The sequence below is a fragment of the Loxodonta africana genome, chromosome 6 (assembly GCF_030014295.1).
Source record: "Loxodonta africana isolate mLoxAfr1 chromosome 6, mLoxAfr1.hap2, whole genome shotgun sequence".
In the NCBI taxonomy this organism is placed as follows: domain Eukaryota; kingdom Metazoa; phylum Chordata; class Mammalia; order Proboscidea; family Elephantidae; genus Loxodonta; species Loxodonta africana.
This window is the reverse complement of record NC_087347.1, coordinates 12305454-12325821: the sequence shown is the minus strand read 5'-3', so window position 1 is coordinate 12325821 and position 20368 is coordinate 12305454. Positions and strand designations below refer to the sequence as shown.

The 20368-nt window shown below is 42.6% G+C and overlaps 1 long non-coding RNA gene across 1 annotated transcript; it reads left to right on the top strand.

The window, feature by feature from the left end:
- The first annotated feature begins 1935 nt into the window (after window positions 1-1935).
- On the top strand, window positions 1936-19663 carry LOC104846636 (uncharacterized). Its single transcript, XR_010322216.1, has 2 exons — window positions 1936-2941; window positions 19396-19663. It is a non-coding gene; the product is annotated as an uncharacterized LOC104846636 (long non-coding RNA).
- The last annotated feature ends 705 nt before the right edge of the window (window positions 19664-20368 follow it).

Genomic DNA, 20368 nt, shown 5'->3' with positions numbered 1-20368 from the left:
TCAGGTTCAATTCCCAGCCAACGCACCTCATGCCCAGCCACCACCCATCTGTTAGTGGAGGCTTGCGTGTTGCTATGATGCTGAATAGTTTTCAGTGGAGCTTCTGTACTAAGACGGTCTAGGAAGGAAAGCCTGGTGGATCACAATGGTCCTGTCCAAGCCAGTTATGGGAACGATGCATGACCCATTGTGCATGAGGTTGCCATGAGTCAGGGACTGCCTGACAGCTAAGAACAACAACAATAAGCAAATACATACATATATATATATATATATATATATATATATATATATATATATATATAAAATAAGTAGCCTAAGTACTCTGTGGAGCCCTGGTGTTGCAGTGTTTAAGAGCTCTCAGCTACGAAAGTACTGTATATAGTTTTCTTTTTTTTAATGTAAATTAAACAGCAGGTGGATACCATTTATCACTTAGGCAGAGACTTTAAGCTTCATAGCACCCAGTGTGCTGAGGGTTCTGGCCTGGGAGGAGGGTGGAGTTTTGTTAGGCATTCTCATCCATTGCTATTGGAATACAACTGAAACAACTTTTCTGGAGGGCCGTGTGGCCCAACATGGATAAAATTTTTAGCCAAGTGCATACTCTGACCCAGAAATTCTACATAAGGAATGTGCCCTAAGGAAATCAGAACATCCCTCAATATTTAGGAGACTCAGCACAGAATTGTCTATATAATATGGGAAAACCAGGAAAGAATGTAAATGCCTAACAATAGGCAATTGGATACAATGGATACTCTGTAGCAATGAATAATTTTGTAGAAGTATATTTATTTTATAAAATATGTGTATTTTGTTTAAAAATGCATCACAAATATCCTTCTTGAAAAGGAAGAATATTTATGAACCAAACCCATTGCTGTCGAGTTGATTTCAACTCATAGCAACCCTATATTTTTAAACAGGAAGCCATAAATAATATATACAATATAGACTCATTTTTATAAAAATATCTACTTGTATCATTAGGATCCATTCAGTTACGAGTAATAGAAAACTCAGCTAAGTGGCTTCAACAAATAATTTTATTGGTTTATATAACTAGAAACTCCAGAAGTAAACCAGATTTTGTTATTAGTTTAATTTAGTAGCTCAGACAGTTCTCCGAGGACATTGTTTCTTTTTTATATCTCTTTTTTGCCTCTGTAGCATCCATTTCATCCAAGGCTGGCTCCTCTGTGGCTACCGACATATCCAAGCGCCAACATTGTCCCAGAGACCTGTAAGTGCCTCTTTCACAGCGTCAAGTGGGAGTCCTAGGCTTCCCTCTGATTGGACCATCTTGATCATGTGTGTCCCCGGCCAGGGGAATGCCATGCGTTGATTGGCTTTGGCCTGGGTTCTGTGCTTGTTCCTAAAACAAACACTGTGTCAAGAGCATGAGATTATTGTCGTAGTTTAGTCAAATCAGGACGCATACAGGAGCTGGGGCTGGGGTAAATCCCACCAAAGCTGCAAGGATGCTCCACAGTGGTGTGGAGCGAGGTGGGTGTTGAGAAGCTCATTCTGATATCCACCTCACCACAGAAAAGCCTGTGTATCTTGAAAAGAAAACAGACTGGAGGAATGTGCCCACAGTGGTTTTCTTTAAGCAGTGGAATTATGGGAAATTTTTCTTTTATATTTTGTACCTTATATGCATTTTGGAGCCCTAGTGGCAGAATGGTTAAGGGCATGGCTGCTAACCAAAAGGTCAGAAGTTGGAGTCCTCCAGCTGCTCCTTGGAAACCCTAATAGGAGTAGTTCTACTCTGTCCTATAGGGTTGCTACAAGTTGGAATCAACTTGATGACAACAGATTTGGCTTTTTGGTTTGGTTTTATTTATACTTTAAATTTTTGACAACAAACACATATTATTTAAGTAATTTAAAAAAGAAACAAAAGCTATAAACATAAGGGAAAGTGGACATCTAACACTTACACTAGAATTACAAACAGATTGCTCCTTAGAAGCGAGGATGATGAGACTATGGCTTGCTTACTTTGGATACCTCATCAGGAAAGACCATCAGTTTGGTAGAAGGTCGGTGAAAACAAGGGAAATCCTTAATGAGATAGATTGGCGTCATGGCCTCGACAATGGGCTCAAACACATTCAAGATCATGATTTTGGTGCAGGACGGTGTTTAGTTCTATTATCCATGAGTCAGAGCCAATTTGACAGCAACTAACAATAACAGCAACATTAAAACGTAATTAGCAGCTTGAGGGATTTAAGGCAGACCTCTTGGCAAACAGGAAACAGGACTTTTCAGAATGGTACCAGCTATGTCTTGCACAAGCTTCTAACTGCCTTCCTCTTCCTTCTGTTGAAATTGTGGTCACTTCAAGAGATGTAATCTGAGATCTTTGAAAGCTGGTTTAAAACCATGGGTTGCAATGGTTCAGATTTCCCCCTTATAATCTTAGGGTGAGGAAAACTTTTCAACTTCTCTAGAGACACTTTCCCTCGTCACCTTTAAACACCAGGAAATAAGTTTAAACACCAGAAGGGGTGTGGAGGGCGGGTACCTCTTTGCAGAGGGGCGCCTGTGTGCAGCAGGGCCCCTGTGTGCAGCAGGGCCCCTGTGTGCAGAGGAGAGGCTGGGCCCAGGGTTCCTCCACTTCCTTCTTGGACAGAAGGCACTGAGTATTGTTTCGGGAAGTGGCCAGCTCAGAGAGACTTTTGTTTCTCAGTGGTCCTGCAGTTCTCTGCACTGTGAATCACAGCAAGAGACGCTGGCAATGGTCACCTGCCTAAGGGGCCTTCAGGGTCCTAGGGCCTGTCCTGTGTGTTGCTGGTGTGAGGTGCTGGGTTTGGAAGTTCTTCCTAGGATTTGAGAAGAGACTCCTGCTCTTCTCCCACGCACGTTTTGCTGGAAAAGAGGACTAGCTAGCTATTCAATTGGCAGAAAAGACTCCAGCTGATAAAATAAGGTAAGGATGTCTCATATCTGGCCAGGGGTCTTTATTCTCACTTCTTCCATTTCTGCTTGAGGTTGGTTCTCAGCTCGGCATTTTCTGAAATTGATTTTATCTGACCATGCCCTTCGGGGTTACTCCATTGTGATGGCAAGTAATAAGCTCACATTTTAGTTCCAAGATGGGAGCTATAATTACCAAATCAAAATGCTCTGGGTTGAGTGGTCAAGACACTCTGGTCTCAGTAGGAAAATACATGTGGGAGAGGAAAATGGAAGGTGGACAGTGGATGGCCTTAAGGAACCACTCTGTGTTTCCCCAGGTCATGTTGACCTCTGCACCAGAAAGTAAACTTCATGAGAGTAAGGACCTACGTGTCTTATTCAGTGTCATACTCAGTACCTAGAACAGTCAGAATAGGCAATACGTATGTGATAAATGAATGGATGAATGAGTGGAGGGCTGGCTAGCTGAATGAACAGATCCTTCTTATTTTTTAAGGGTCGGTGGCCCATGGGAAGTCTTCCCTGATCCTTCTTGGAAGATCACACTCCCTCCTCTGGGCTTCTGTAGAGTTTTAAATCAACAGTTGACCTATAGTGTTGAAATTATTGAAGCCCTGGTGGCGCAGTGGTTAAGAGCTCAGCTGCTAACTGAAAGGCTGACAGTTCAAATCCACCAGCAAGGAATGGCTTGGGGCAGTTATACTGTGTCCTATAGGGTCACACTATGAGGCAGAATCGACTTAATGGCAGTGGGTTTGGTTTTTATGGTTGCTGAAATTATTTACTTAGATACTTTTCTTTCCTGAAAGACTGTGAGCTCCACAAAGGCAGGGAATCTGCCTTATTTTTCAGGACTTCCAACTGGTTCATTTTGGTTCAATCCTCTGCTGAGAGTTTGCATTATACATAAGAATCACCCGGAAATCTTGTTAAACTGTAGATTCTGACTCAGTACATCTTTGGTGGAAATGCAGGTCCTCAGCAGGGAGTCTTGTTATTTTCCCATTTGACTGTAGTCATTCAATTGCTCGTTGAATAAATAAAATGGTGGCAGCCTCATAAATATCTCCCAGCCTTTAGGATATACAATAAAACCTGCAAAAGCCGGAATCTGTGCAAAGCAGAAACCTGTCAGGGAAGGAAAATGCAAATATTTTCCACTAATTAGAGAGCGATAGAAAAGTGGTAAGACTGCACCCTGTCAAAGGCAGAAAACTTTCGAGACTCAGGAAAACAAGGCAGTCCTGTCAAGTTCTGGCTCTCACAGGTTTCACTGTACTTGTCAATTGGCTCAGAATATCACATTAGTCAGGGCCCCTTTGCTTCTTCAGTGTTGTTGGTACATTAGTAAGTTCAAACTCTTTGCTTTTTGTTGCTTCTAAGGGAACCAAAAAACCAAAGCCAAATCCATTGCCTTTGAGTCAATTCCAACTCATATCAACCCTATAGGACACAGTAGATCCTATAGGACAGAGTAGACCCTATAGGACAGAGTAAAACTGCCTCACAAGGTTTCCAAGGATCAGCTAGTAGATTTGAATGGCCAACTTTTTGGTTAAGCAGCCGCAGTTCTTAACCACTGTGCCACCAGGGCTCCACTCTAAGGGAACAGCTACCTTCTAAGGGGACAGCTACCTTCTGTTTTCAGCTGTTATCCCAATATCCTATTTGTTGAATCTACAAATATGCTGGATTGTTTCCAAGAATTACATTTCCAGGATCAGGTTGGTCACCCCCTGATGTTACCAAGGAGGCATTTTAATCTCATCAGCAAACAACCTCCAAGTCCTAGGGTGGGGTGCATTGTTCTGGGGGCACCTCCCAGATTATGTGGATTCTCACAGCTCTGGTCACAGAAGCTGAAGCCCCTGGTCTGGTCCCCACTCACTTTTGACCCATCTCTCTTGTGGCCTGTGGTCTTCCCCCTGAGGCCACAGTCCCTCAGCTGGGTACCCTTGCTTTCTGACCAGGTCCCACTGCCTTGGACTCCAGGCGGGGATTTGCTCTGTATCACTCAGACCACTCTGAAACAGCAAATGACCTCGTGTGACCCCCAGACCTGGATCATGCAAAAACTACTCTGCATTCAATATTCACTAAAAATACTCAGTGTTTTGAGACCAGGAATCCAGGAAGTCAATGAAAACCCAATGGATCACAATAGTCTGATCCACAACCCATCATGGGGATGGTGCAAGACTAGGCAATGTTTCATTCCATTGTGCATGGGGTCACTATGAGTCAAAGGCCAGCTTTACAGCAGTTAACAACAACAATCCAGGAAGTCAGGACATAGGCTAAGCGCAAACACATATTTATCGTCAGGTTCAAAGTCTGAAACAAAGGAAGACATTCAAGGAAGGTGAAATTGTCAATAACCAGAGACTTGTGATGTAAGCCTGATTCTTTGCAGAGTTTGCTACAGCCGAGGATTTCATGGTCTCTGTTAACGTAGGAGGCCTGAGCCCATGGATGTGTGTGGCTTAAGTGGCCCAGGAGGTAGTGAGAAAACAGTGAAACATTTTAATACCTGGGACAGGCTCCCCAGTTTAGGAAACTCAGAGTTCAATGGAAGGTTCTGTGAGTACTGGTGCCAGCCTCACTAGACCAGAGTGACAGAGCCATGCATTTCTGGGGTACACACCACAGGACTAAGGATCTCAGCAGTTGTTCCCTTATCTAAGGTCCGTCCTCCCCTCCCAGGAGCCCTTGCGTCCTGCAATCTGCTGTCATCTGGACCCGTCCAGTTGTATTGATCGTGGAGAATTCCTGCCATGACTGGTCATTTGTTCTGCGATGGGGTAGCTTCTCCAAACCCTCCATGCTGAAGACTTTGAAAGCTTCGTAGTCATTTGGGTCAAGCCCCAAAGTTGGCGGGGATCTAGATCTTGGTATCTGTCCCCTCGAAACACAATTAGGTTATTTCTTGGTTGTTTCCTTTCTGCAGGCATCATTGACAAGTTTGCCTTCCTCTGATTTGTCCTTGTTTCCTATACCCGCTTGCGCAGTGGTTTTCCGGAGGGCTGCATTACCTGCTTTCGTCTCCTGTAGTAAGAAGTCATACTCAACTTCTTGGTGCCCTAGCTTCTCCCGGGAGGCTTCTCCTGCTGACCCTGTGTCTGTCTGGTCTGGGATTTGTCGAAACATTTCCCACCCTGGTTTTTCATGCAAGAGAAGGAAGAATACCCTCCCACATCCTCTTTAAGAAGAAAGGAACTCGCTTTACTGTAACCAAAGGTTTGTGGTTTTCATGCATTTTCTCCCATTCAAAAAATGTGAAAATTCTCTATGTTTTTGCCACCTGGCTCATAAGCTATACCAACGGTCATCCCCACCTGTGCCCCTAACTGAATCAATGAAGTAAATTTCTTGAGGGTGGAGGCCATGTTTTGCTCATCTCCCAGCACAGTGCCTGACACATAGTAGGTGCAGTATAAAGGCTTACTGAATGAACGAATGAGTGAATGCTTAAATGGAGAAAGTGGAATACAAGAATGAATTGAAAATTCTAGTTGCTTGTAAATTATCTGATCATTCAAAAGTGATTGGATGATAATGTAGCTGGGGGTTTTCAAAGTTAATTATTTTCTTTGTCACTGATCCTTAGAATGCAACTTCTTTTGCAAAATACGAAACACAGTTATAAATAATATTTGCAGAAATAGCATCAATAACAATAATACATTTTCTATTTGGGAATAAGTCCATTAAAGGAAAAGATAAATGTACTTGTCATATTCTAAGATAATCACAAGAATAAGTTCCGAAACAGCCATATGCTCTATAAATATAACTCAAAATCCTACGCCAATACTAAAAGGCAAATATAAATGCTAATGAAAATAACTGAGAACTTTAATAACTTGGTATGAATGAACTTCGCAATGGAAAAATCCAAGTCCATTCAACTGGTAATAGAATTTGCTGTGATAGATGGGCTAATATCCCTGCCAAAGGAATATATAAAAATATAACCGGTGCCATTGAGTTGACTTCAACTCATAGCAACCCTATGTGTGCCAGAGTAGAGCTGCACTCCGTAGGGTTTGCAGTGGCTGATTTTTTTGGAAGTAGATCACCAGAGGCACCTCAGGGTGGACTCAAACCTCAAACCTTTTGGTTAACAGCAGAGCACTTTAACTCTTTGCACCATAGGCTTCTTGCAATAGAGCGATCTCTATTATACAGCAATTAAATAAAAGGTCCAGTTAAGAATCACTTATTAAGTAAAAGTTCTCAAAGCAGGCAATAGGTTAAGGTATCCATGGATTTCAGTTTCAGTTATAATGTTTATTTAGAATCATAATTCTCAGGCTTAAAGAGCTGACTTTACATAGCATGTACAATCCAATATAATGCATATCATGCAAAGACCCCTGATAAAGATGAATTTACCCAAGCAATATATATCATGCACAGATTTCAAAATGAAGGGAGTTCTTTGCTTCAGTAAAATTAATTACAGTATATATATGTGTGTGTGTCTATATACATATACGTATACGTATACATATACATGGTTAGCAAGAATAGCTATAATTAAATTGTACTTTGATTTGGGGAAATAGAATTAAACCTGGCAGAAAGTTCATAGCCATTCCCTAAGCTAAATCAGAGAGACAAAACTAAAACGCTTCACGGAGTCTGCTGATTTCAGCTTTGCCAAAATCGTATTGATAGAGCTTCTGGTTAATGGCTGATCTGCTGAGACAGGGGTGTGTCCTGCTGCTTTAAGATGGGGCGACTAACTGTGAATGGAAGAAAACCACTGACTTTGGAGTAGCGGGTGCCTACTGATGAAACAAGGAAGCTCCCCATCTTGGCTGCTATGTGTTGTGTTATAAGCTTTAATAATATTAAGGTCATACACTGGCAAATTAACTTTTAGCCAGCTAAATAATTATAACAATACAGCATTAAAATAATTAACTTCAGCATATTTCAAATGTAAATGCTACCAGATGAACTCAATAGAGACAAACCAGGAGACCAAAGAAAAATTCCTCTCAGGTTCTGGGTAATATTGTTGGCCATGAATCACACATTGGCAATGTACACGTTGCTGTTTGCTCTTTGTGGTTTATCTACATCACACTGACCTCTGACACCTAGAGAGACAGGGAGGGGAGGAGAAACGCCATCTGTTTCCTGCCTGCCAGATAACTGTCCTAAGATCCACGATTGTGTAAGGCCTGTAACAGCAGAGACCTGGCGCTTGCTGATTGCTGTGGTATCCCTAGCACTGAGAGTTGTGCTAGGGGGACAAAGGCATTTGGAATTCACCAGCAGACTGAATAAATGTCCATCTGCTGAGGCTGCCACGTTCGCTTCTTGGTTAGTCCCATGCTGATGCAGAAAATCAATGCAAGTACAATTGAGTGACTATTTTATCTTAGCAAGTTTAACACTTGGGACTCTCCAGAGAAACAGAACCAATAGAACATATATAATAGCATGATATATATGACATATGTATGGAAATACACACACACACACGCACGCATGCACAGAGTCCCTAGGTGGTACAAACAGTAACGTGTTTGACTGCTAACTGAAAGGATGGAGGTTTGAGTCTACCCAGAGGCACCTTGGAAGAAAGGCCTGGCAATCTACTTCTGAAAACTCAGCCACTGAAAACCCTGTGGAGCACAGTTCTACTCTGACACACGTGGGGGTGTTGGAGTCAATTCAATGAGTTGGAGTCAACTCAGTGGCAACTGGTACTGGTAGGACAGAAGAAATTTATTTTAAGAATTCGGCTCATGTGACTGTGGTGGCCGGCAAGTCTAAAATCCATAGAGCAGATCAGCAGGCTGGAATCTCAGCAGGAGTTGATGCTGCAGTCTTGGGGCAGAATTTCTTCTTTTCCAGGGCACCTCAGTTTTTGCTCTTTTAAGGCCTTTGGCTGATTGTATGAGGCCCAACCACGTTAATCTTCTTACTCAAAGTCAACAGATTGTAGATGTTAACCAAAATACAAAATATCTTCACAGCGATGACTAGACTAGTATTTAATTAAATAACTGGATACTATAATTGCACAGTGGTTAAAGTACTTGGCTGCTAACTGAAAGTTCAGTGGCCTGAACCCACTAGCTGCTGCTAGGGAAAAAGATGTGGCAGTCTGCTTCTGTAAAGATTTACAACCTTGGAAACCCTATGGGGCGGTCCTACTTTGTTCTACAGGGTCACTATGAGTTGGAATTGACTTGCTGGCGATAGGTTTGGGTTTTTTGTTTTGTTTTATAGCCTAGCCAAGCTGACACATAAAACTAACCATCACAGCCTGTGTACCAAAATTTCTTATAAATTCATTATTTAAGTTTCTATGAAGATTCATGGATACGTTATTTGTCATATATGACATCATTATATATATTAAAAAAAAAAACAAAACCCAAACTCATTGCCATCAAGTCAATTCTGACTCATAGCAACCCTACAGAACAGAGCAGAACTGCCCCATAGGATTTCCAAGGCTGTAATTTTTATGGAAGCAGACTTCCACATCCTTCTGCAGAGCATCCGGTGGGTTTGAACCACTGACCTTTCAATTAGCGGCCAAATGCTCAACCACTGTGCACCAGGGCTCCCCCCACATCATTATACCCCAAAACCAAACCCACTGCCGTCAAGTCGATTCCGATTCATAGCGACCCTATAGGACAGAGTAGAACTGCCCCATAGCTTCCAAGGAGTGCCTGGAGGATTTGAACTTAACCACTACGCCACCAGGGTTTTCTCACATCATCATTAGATTAAATAATCTCTTTCTGAAGTCCTGGAACGACTCCTATGCCACATTTCTATCTGTAGTGATAGATTTTTTTAAGGACAGTGAAATATGTAATTAAATTGTATCCTCTTTGTTAATACAGATATTATTACTGTAATAAGTTGGGAGTCTCTGGGTAATGCAAAGTGTTAACGCATTTGGCTGTTAATCCAAAGGTTGGAGGTTCAGGTCTACCCAGAGGCACCTCAGAAGAAAGATCTTGTGATCTACTTTCAAAATATCAGCCATTAAAAACTCTGTCCAACACAGTTCTACTCTGGTACACACGGGTGCCGTGAGTTGAAATCAACTAAATGGCAACTTGTTGGCTGAGTTAGGTAATACTTAGGACCACACATACTTATCATTATTTAAATTATACAGTGAAAAGAGCTTCCTATTATTATTGTTGTTGTTGTTGTTAGGTGCCGTCGAGTCAGTTCTGACTCATAGCAACCCTATGCGCAACAGAACGAAACACTGCCCGGTCCTGTGCCATCCTTACCATCGTTATGCTTGAGCTCATTGTTGCAGCCACTGTGTCAGTCCACCTCGTTGAGGGTCTTCCTCTTTTCCGCTGACCCTGTACTCTGCCAAGCATGATGTCCTTCTCCAGGGACTGATCCCTCCTGACATGTCCAAAGTAGGTAAGATGAGGTCTCGCCATCCTTGCTTCAAAGGAGCATTCTGGTTGTACCTCTTCTAAGACAGATCTGTTCGTTCTTTTGGCAGTCCATGGTATATTCAATATTCTCTACCAACACCACAATTCAAAGGCGTCAATTCTTCTTCAGTCTTCCTTATTCATTGTCCAGCTTTCACATGCATATGATGCGATTGAAAATACCATGGCTTGGGTCAGGCTCACCTTAGTCTTCAAGGTGACATCTTTGTTTTTCAACACTTTAAAGAGGTCCTTTGCAGCAGATTTACCCAATGAAATGTGTCTTTTGATTTCTTGACTGCTGCTTCCATGGCTGTTGATTGTGGATCCAAGAAAAATGAAATCCTTGACAACTTCAATCTTTTCTCCATTTATCATGATGTTGCTCATTGGCCCAGTTGTGAGGATTTTTGTTTTCCTTATGTTGAGGTGCAATCCATACTGAAGGCTGTGGTCTCTGATCTTCATTAGTAAGTGCTTCAAGTCCTCTTCACTTTCAGCAAGCAAGGTTGTGTCATCTGCATAACGCAGGTTGTTAATGAGTCTTCCTCCGATCCTGATGCCCCGTTCTTCTTCATATAGTCCAGGTTGTCAGATTATTTGCTCAGCATACAGACTGTATAGGTATGGTGAAAGAATACAACCCTGACACACACCTTTCCTGAATTTAAACCAATCAGTTTCCCCTTGTTCTTTCTGAACAACTGCCTCTTGATCTATGTACAGGTTCCTCATGAGCACAATTAAGTGTTCTGAAATTCCCATTCTTTGCAATGTTATCGATAATTTGTAACGATCCACACAGTCGAATGCCTTTGCATAGTCAATAAAACACAGGTAAACATCCTTCTGGTATTCTCTGCTTTCAGCCAGGATCCATTTGACGTCACCAGTGATATCCCTGGTTCCACGTCCTCTTCTGAAACCGGCCTGAATTTCTGGCAGTTCCCTGTTGATATACTGCTGCAGCCGTTTTTGAACGATCTTCAGCAAAATTTTGCTTGCGTGTGGTATTAATGATATTGTTCTATAATTTCCACATTCGGTTGGATCACCTTTCTTGGGAATAGGCATAAATATGGATCTCTTCCAGTCAGTTGAATATACTATGGACTGCCAAAAGAATGAACAAATGTGTCTTGGAAGAAGTACAGCCAGAATGCTCCTTAGAGGCAAGGATGGCGAGGCTGCGTCTTACATACTTTGGACATGTTGTCAGGAGGGATCAGTCCCTGGAGAAGGACATCATGCTTGGCAGAGTACAGGGTCAGCGGAAAAGAGGAAGACCCTCAACGAGGTGGACTGACACAGTGGCTGCAACAATGAGCTGAAGCATAACAACGATTGTAAGGATGGCACAGGACCGGGCAGTGTTTTGTTCTGCTGTGCATAGGGTCGCTATGAGTCGGAACCGACTCGATGGCACTTAACAACAACAACAACCAGTCAATTGGCCAGGAAGCTGTCTTCCATATTTCTTGGCATAGATGAGTGAGCACCTCCAGTGCTGTCTTCCATATTTCTTGGCATAGATGAGTGAGCACCTCCAGTGCTGCATCTGTTTGTTGAAATATCTCAATTGATATTCCATCAGTTCCTGGAGCCTTGTTTTTCTCCAATGCCTTCAGAGCAGCTTGGACTTCTTCCTTCACTACCATCGGTTCCTGATCATATGCTACCTCTTGAAATGGTTGAACACTGACTAATTCTTTTTGATATAATGACTGTGTATTCCTTCCATTTTCTTTTGATGCTTCCTGCGTCGTTTAATATTTTCCCCATAGAATCCTTCATTATTGCAACTGACGCTTGAATCTTTTCTTCAGTTCTTTCAGCTTGAGAAACGCTGAGCGTGTTCTTCCCTTTTGGTTTTCCGTCTCCAGCTCTTTGCACATGTCATTATAATACTTCACTTTGTCTTCTTGAGATGCCCTTTGAAATCTTCTGTTCAGTTCTTTTACTTCATCAATTCTTCCTGTTGCTTTAGCTGCTTGACTTTCAAGAACAAGTCTCGGAGTCTCCTCTGACATCCATCTTGATCTTCTCTTTCTTTCCTGTCTTTTCAATGACCTCTTGCTTTCTTCATGTATGATGTCATTCTACAACTCATCTGGTCTTCGGTCACTAGTGTTCAATGCATCAAATCTATTCTTCAGATGGTCTCTGAATTCAGGTGGGATATACTCAAGGTCATATTTTGGCTCTCGCGGACTTGCTCTGATTTTCTTCAGTTTCAGCTTGAACTTGCACATGAGCAATTGATGGTCTGTTCCACAGTTGGCCCCTGGCCTTGTTCTGACTGATGATATTGAGCTTTTCCATTGTCTCTTTCCACAGATGTAGTCAATTTGATTTCTCTGTGTTCCATCTGGAGAGGTCCATGAAAAAAAAAAAAATGTGTATAGTTGCCGTTTATGTTGGTGAAAGAAGGTATTTGCAATGAAGAAGTCGTTGGTCTTGCAAAATTCAATCATTCGATCTCTGGCATTGTTTCTGTCACCAAGGCCATATTTTCCAACTACTGATCCTTCTTCTTTGTTTCCAACTTTTGCATTCCAATTGCCAGTAATTATCAATGCATCTTGATTCATGTTTGATCAATTTCAGACTGCAGCAGCTGATAAAAATCTTCTATTTCTTCATCTTTGTCCCTAGTGGTTGGTGTGTAAATTTGAATAATAGTCATATTATTTGGTCTTCCTTGTAGGTGTATGGATATTATCTTATCACTGTCAGAGTTGTACTTCAGGATAGATTTTATTATTTTTTAGCTAACTCCTTTTCCAAGTCTTCCCTCTTGAATATGGATTTATAGTCTAGATTTTGGAATCTTTTTCACCTTGTCCTTGCCAGTGGGCAGACTGATATTTCAAAATCTCATCATATTCAGTAAAGATGCATGTGCATATTGTTTTTAAAGGCGTGTTTTTAAACACCACATATTTTAGAAAACGACAAGGTTCTAATAAAGCAAGGTAGAGGGTCTCTGGATTGGCTGATTCTGTGAGTACTTAGAGGAACATCTGTAGATGAAGTTTTTGTTCAGGAAAAACATGGGGAGGGAAGCTTGAGAACTTCTCTTTATGTGAAAAAAAAAAAATCAGGTTGAGACTTAACTGCCTGGGATAGAACTCAGGAGAAAAACATAATTTTTTTGTCTTCAGGAGTTACAGGATATACCTAGAGAGGCTTTGGGACTTTGCCCAGTTTTCCACACCTAAGCAGTCTCCAGGTTGATTTGCAATAAAATCTAATATTTAGTAAGAGCTCATTTCTGATGTGGAGTGCCTGCCCTCAATAAACACCAGTCCCCTCCCTTCCTTCCTGTTCCCCTCGAGGAGAATAACGGAGGAGACCAGGAGGCTTCACTAAAGAAGTAAGTCCGTGATTAGAACTGACGTACAGATGTGTTTAAAGAGAAGGGGCGTGATTACTGGGGAGAAGGAGAAGGAGAAGGTCGGATCATCGGGGGAGGGTTTTAGGAGCCATTCTGGAAGTATCCACTTCGCTTTGGCCTCCTGCCTGCAGCCAGCGAGCGCGTGGCACTGTTTCTGAATTTCATTCTCAGCTGACAGGTTCTTCCCATCAGTGGTGAGTCCGTTACTGGCCTGGCTGACTGTATTTGCCCAAGAAGGAAAGGCCCTCCTCAAAGATCACAGATCTTCCCTCCTTTAGATTCTCGGTGGTACAAAGTCTAGCGGGGACCCACCGGAAGCTGTTCTCAGCTACCGGAAATAAGTGGTAACACATAGCCGCTTTTTTCTGCACAGCATTTTATTTTTTTTAAGGAATGAAATTCACGTACCTCAATATGCTGCTGTTAGGAAAAAAATGAACCAAAATAACAACAACAGAGCGCCGTCTTGTAAATTGGAAGGCCTGGGTATGAAGCCGGGCTTCATCATTAACTAACAACGCCCTCCACGCTTGGCCTTCCCTCGTGAAGCAGGGCTGAAGGTCCTCTCTGTTTTCTCTGCCTCTGTGGGCTGCTGGGAGGATCACCTCAGAGAGCTGTGGGGAGCCCTTCAGAACTTTTAAACGCCGACCATCATTAATGTGGGCCACCAGGCTTAGTGTTTTAGCGAGCAGGGCCTTGGAGCTGCGCTGTCCAGTCATGGACTTTTGCAGGGAGTGGTGGTGTGGCTGACTGATTTTATCCGGGAAAACAGAACAAAACTAACCCAGTTGCCCTCAAGTCGATTCTTACTCAGCAACCCCACCTGTGTCATAGTAGTAGATCTGTACTCCACAGAGTTTTCAATGGCTGATTTTTCGGAAATAGAGCATCAAGCTTTTCTTCTGAGGTGCCTCTGGGTGGACTCAAACCTCCAACCTTTGGATTAGCAGTCTAGTGGAAGGAGCAGAATATAAATGTTGTAAGATGGATAACAATAACCATTTGTACCACCCAGGGTCTCCTTCATCAGAGCGGTTATGGATATAATGCAATTCTTTGCTGAAGCCTCTTGTCTCCAAGGGTCTTATTTCAAAGCCAAAGTAGCATTTTGGGCTAAAGGGAAGTAGGTGTTTCCCATTTTAGAATTTAAAAAAAAAGCGAAAGGATCTTAAGTGCTGTTGTTAAGTGGTTGGAGGTCACGTCTAGATGGGAGCTTATCCTATGGGTTTGGTTACCACAAGCTCTGGATATGCAAATATACCTCTGAGAAAGGCTGGGAATCTGAGGCTGGGAAGTCCTTTCTGGCTGTACGACCCTGAATAAATTGCTGATTTTTCTGAGGCTGCATAAAAATAAATGAAAGGTAATAAAACTTGTACTCTTTGATTTTTCAGATTTGTAATTGTCTTGGAGATTTCATGGGTACGAAAAGTATTCTAAGTCACTCCTATGATCCACCCACTGCCATCGAGTTGATTCCAACTCACAATGATCCTATAGGACAGAGTAGAATTGCCCCATAGGGCTTTCAAGGCTATAAATCTTTACGGAAGCAGACTGCCACATCTTTCTCTGGAGGAGCAGCTGATGGGTTTGAACCTCCAACCTTTTGGTTAGCAGCTGAGCTCTTAACCACTGTGCCACCAGGGCTCCTTTACTCCTATGACAGTACTGAGCATTTCTCCTTTGCTGGGCTGCCTGCTATGCCGAGTTCCCATCAATGCTGCATCTGCACACCTGGGTATCTTGGTCTGCTCTCAAAAAAAAAAAAAATCACGCAAGACCCCTAATCGTTTGCGGGGTGAATTTTAATCTCTCAGAATGGACTCAAACCCCACCCCAAATCTGCTCCTAGTCTTCGTCAACCACTTGGTCTCCAGCATGAGCCCACCACTCCAACAAACCTACCTACCTACTCAATGTCCGCGAACACACCTAGAATCTGCCCTGCTCCTCTCCCCTCCCCATCTCACCCCACCCTGCTTTGTACTAGTTTTCATCCTAGAAAGGTGCACTTCAAGTCTCACTTCCCCGAGGAAGCTTTCTCTGACTGCTTTGGGCCACAGTGATCCCTTCTATATCTAAACTCCCCTCCCATAGCACACTTGCCTTTCTTACTCTTTTGGTAGATGAGTAAAACTAGGCTTGGTGCTTCTGGTTATTGTTATCTATCTTAGGACATTTATATTCTGCTTTTTTTTCTTCCACTGGGCCATAAGCTTCCTTATGTCAACGACTGCATTTTATTACCTTATAAACTTACTGCTTAAGATGATGCATTGTATGTTTCCGTGCCCAATAAACGTTTGTTGAGTGTAAGGATGAAACAATGTGCCTAGTTGACTAGTGTGCTAAACATAGTAGAAATAAAAAGAAACTAGTCCCTGCTTGTTCCCAACGATGCATGGTTCCCTGAAACTATTTGAGATCTGGAAGGAAGGAGGTTTGGCAGTTTAACCTTTGTTAATAGCTGCAGCTGCAGTGTTCAGAAAAAAAAAAAAAATGTCTTCTAAAATTTTATTCTAGAGGAAGCACAGTGACAGCCCTTGTATACCCTGTGTAGGGTTTTGGGTCTCAGTCCAGCTCACTGCAGTTGGTGGGAGGGTTCTGCCAAATGGAATTGCACAGGCCTGTGTGGGATGGTGCCACCCGGGACCCCACACACACAGGTGCAGGGAAGTCCTGGTGAGCAGGAGCAAGGAATCCAGCACAAAGGCTGCAGACAGTGGCTGGCCTAGCCAAATTGATATGCATATTTTGGGGGGACACAATTCAATCCACGACAGTTCTTTTGTAAGATATTAATTGAAAAATCTGCAGCGAAAAACAAAGCTTGACAGTGACTTTGACAATGAAAATGACCATTACAATTCCTATTCCTCTTTGGAGAGCTGGATAGTAGAGAAAAGAGTGCTTGGAGTTCAGAAGCCCGACAATGGCACCAAAAACCCATCGGCACAGGGAGAATTCTCCACAAAAGGGGACAACACGATACCCAGAAGGAAAAAAAAAAAAAGAAAAACAAACAACAAACAAATAGGCCTCCAGTGAGGGATTTCATAGGGGTTGTGGTGTTTTAGACTCTCAAAAACTTGCAATAGTTGTATCTCTATTGTCATACGTATGTGCCCTTTGGGAAATCAGTGTAATTTACTGTGGTTTTTTAGGGCCCATTTTATATACCTTGGAGTCTGGGAGACATAATAAAGGAATAGAAACCCATTCAAGCTAGGTCACATAATATATTTTTAGAACCCAAGGATAGAAAATGCTGAGCGTCCCAGTGGAGCAGATGGCCAGGAATTGGATTGTTCGCTTTGTTTTGCAAGGACTTCTGAGGTTTCTCAGAGGCCTTGTGGTCTCCCTCATCCTTGCTTCCCTCTATTTCTCTCCTACCTCTCTTTCTGTCCTTTTCTTCTACTCACTCACCTCTCGACTTGACTGGTAGGTCAATTACATGACATCACACTTGGCCTACATTCTCTGTATGCCTTGGGTCAGATCTTTTTTTTTAGTTTTTTTCCTTTTGACTGTTTTGTTGTGGTAAGTGTGTATATATATATATATATATATATAAAACATTTGCCAATTCAACATTGGTTTAAATTTGTTGCTGTTGTTAGGTGCTGTCAAGTCAATTTCAACTACAGGGACCCCACGTGCCAGAGTAGAAATGCCCCACAGGATTTTCTAGGCTGTAATGTTTATGGGGGAGCCCTGGTGGCACAGGGTTTAAAAACTCAGGTGCTAACCAAAAGGTTGGCAGTTTGAATCCACTAGCCGCTCCCTGGAAACTCTATGGGGCAGTTCTCCTCTTTCCTGTAGGGTCACTATGAGTCGGAATTGACTGGACGGCAATAGGTTTGGTTTTTGGTTTTTTATTTTGGTGATCTTTATGGGTGCAGATTGCCAGGTCTTTCTCCCACAGAGCCACTGAGTGGGCTCAAACCACCAACTTTTCAGTTAGCAGTTGAGCACTTAACCATTGCACCACCATGGTTCCTTCAGTTCAACATTTTTTACATGTTCAATTCAGTGACATTGGTTATATTCATCATGTTAGCCAACCATTACCACTATCCATTTCCAAATTACTCTACCATCAATAACGGAAATTCAGTGCAGCCTAAGGTAAGCCTCCCCCTTTCCTCACCCCTCCCACCCCTGTAACCATCCATAAACTTTGGTCTCTATGTACTTGCCTATTTCATATAAGTGAGACCATACAACAATGCAATATTTGCCCTTTTGTGACTGATTTCATTCAACATGATGTTTTCAGTATTCATCCATGTTGTTGCGTGTATCAAGACTTCATTTTTCTTTATGGCTGAGTAATAGTTCATTGTATGGATTACCCCATTTTGTTTATATGTTCATCTGTTGATGAACATTTGGGTCAAATTTTTGAGAAAGACTCTGGTGGACACAGCACAGTCTATGGGCTGGTTTTCCATGGTGCTCTTGCTACCTGGAGCCCAATCAACTTTGATGGGGGAGGAGTTGATATGATAGGTCCTGAGGTTAGAGCAAGGCAGCAAAGCCATGGTGGGGCTGATCACCTAGGATGAGGTATAGGCAATGGTTGATATCTCTACCTTGAACGTTCACGTAAAAACAATAATACTGTAACTTGGCTGTTCCCCAGGCTGCCACACAGCATGCCATTCATTACTGAGCTGCTTGAGAAGTTTTCATTAAGCTGCTGTGCATGCCTTACTTATTTTGGTGGTCACAGAAAATCTTCGTCATCTCCTGGGTGTGCAGTCTTCCAACGTCTTGAACACGGAAACGATATTATCACCAGCTTCCTATAAACAGGGTCCAGTTGGCTGGTTAAATGATGTTGGCCAAAGAAGAAACCTGAGAACGCATTCATGTGGTGTTGTAGTGGTTGACATTGTGGGTTCTGGAGTTGTACTCCTCCTGAATTCAAATTCTAGTCCCATTCTGTAATGACCATATGGCCTTGGGCAAGTTATCTAACCTCTCTAAGGCTCAGTTTACCCATTTGTGAAAAGTGCAGTACAACTATCTGGTGGAAGAGAAAACATTCCCCAGGGTTAGCGAGGAATGTACTCTGAGAACAGTTTTGACCCTGGAAAGTACTATGTAGATGTCAGTCACGATTGTGATTATTATTGTTAGTTACTTGTTCAAATTTTTGCTCCCCATGGGCTCAACTCTCTGAGTCAATAACTTCTACTTCTTTGGCTTCCCTGCATTTCTCATGGCTCTTGCCCCAACTTCTTTCCCAAAACTTCGTGTATACTAAGTGTTAACAAGTGCTTGATGGTTAATCTAATGACTTTCGGAATGTTGTGCTTTGTGCTCTGAATTGAAAAAGTTGTCACAATCAAGGATGGAAAAGGATGCATGAGCAGAAAAACCTCGACCTGATTTTGAGCAATTTGCCGAGTACTCAGAGTGAATCTTCCTTTTGTAAGACCCTAGATGATTTCTCTAGTTCCTTTAATCCATATCAGTACTGTCTAAAATTGTCATCCTTTATACCGAAACACAATCTGTTCCATGAGATTGATTGCAAGATCCCATGCTGAGAGAGCTGGAAAGCCATGCAAGCAGCTTTAACACAGATTCACTCTTCCTTGTTCTTTTCTCCTCCAGGAGCCCAGATAGCGCTGAATTGAAGATCATGAACTTGTCTTCTGAGCGCTGCAATATCTCGGACTGGCTGAGACTAGAAGCAACGGTGAAGGCCTCTGTATATGTGGTTGCTTTCTCCTTTGCCACATTCATCACTGTCATCATTATTGCAATAGTGTCACAGAATTTGAAACTGAGGAAAGAGACCCGGTACATTCTCCTTTGTCACCATCTCCTGTGCATCTCCTCCTACTGTGGCCTGGGGATTGTTTTCCAAGGGATGCGGGCACTGCTGGCCAACAGCCCCCTGCTGATATGCTGGGTGGTGTTTGGGGCACAGCTGAGTGTTGGAGAAGGGATTCTCTTCACTCTGGCCTTGATGGCTCTCAACACTTACCTGGCAATTTGCTGGCCATTGAGATCTCTGTCCCTTGTCAATTCAGTTAAGTACAGGATTCTGGCTGGGACCTGGACCACCATTATACTCAAGAATGTTTGCTTATTCGTCATAGAAGGCACTAACCCCACTCCGGTTGCTGTTTTAAAATCAGAACCTCTTTGCCCTGTCATCTTGAATGGCACTCCTGCGAGAGTCACTGGCATGGTTTTCCTTTTCCTTCTTTTGTCTGTCATTCTTATAAGTTACTCCCTGATATACCAAGAAGGGAAACGGGCTGGCCATTTCAATAGGTCAAATATCAAAGCAAGGAAAACAGTTTTTATTCATTTAGTGCAGATGGGCTTACATGTAGTACCAACCCTGGTATTCATTGGTTTGGGGAAGACGTGTGGGGTATTTTTCTTTGCTTTAAATCTGGTGCTTTTTAGCGTCTTTGCATTTGCCCAGTGTTTTAACCCTCTGATCTATGGGCTCCAGAATAGAGAGCTGCAAAGCAGATTACATCATTGGATGTGCTGTGAGCTGTAGTGTGGTCACATGATGAACAGCAGAGGGCCAGTTTAAACAAACATGTGGCCATTTTGAACCAATAAC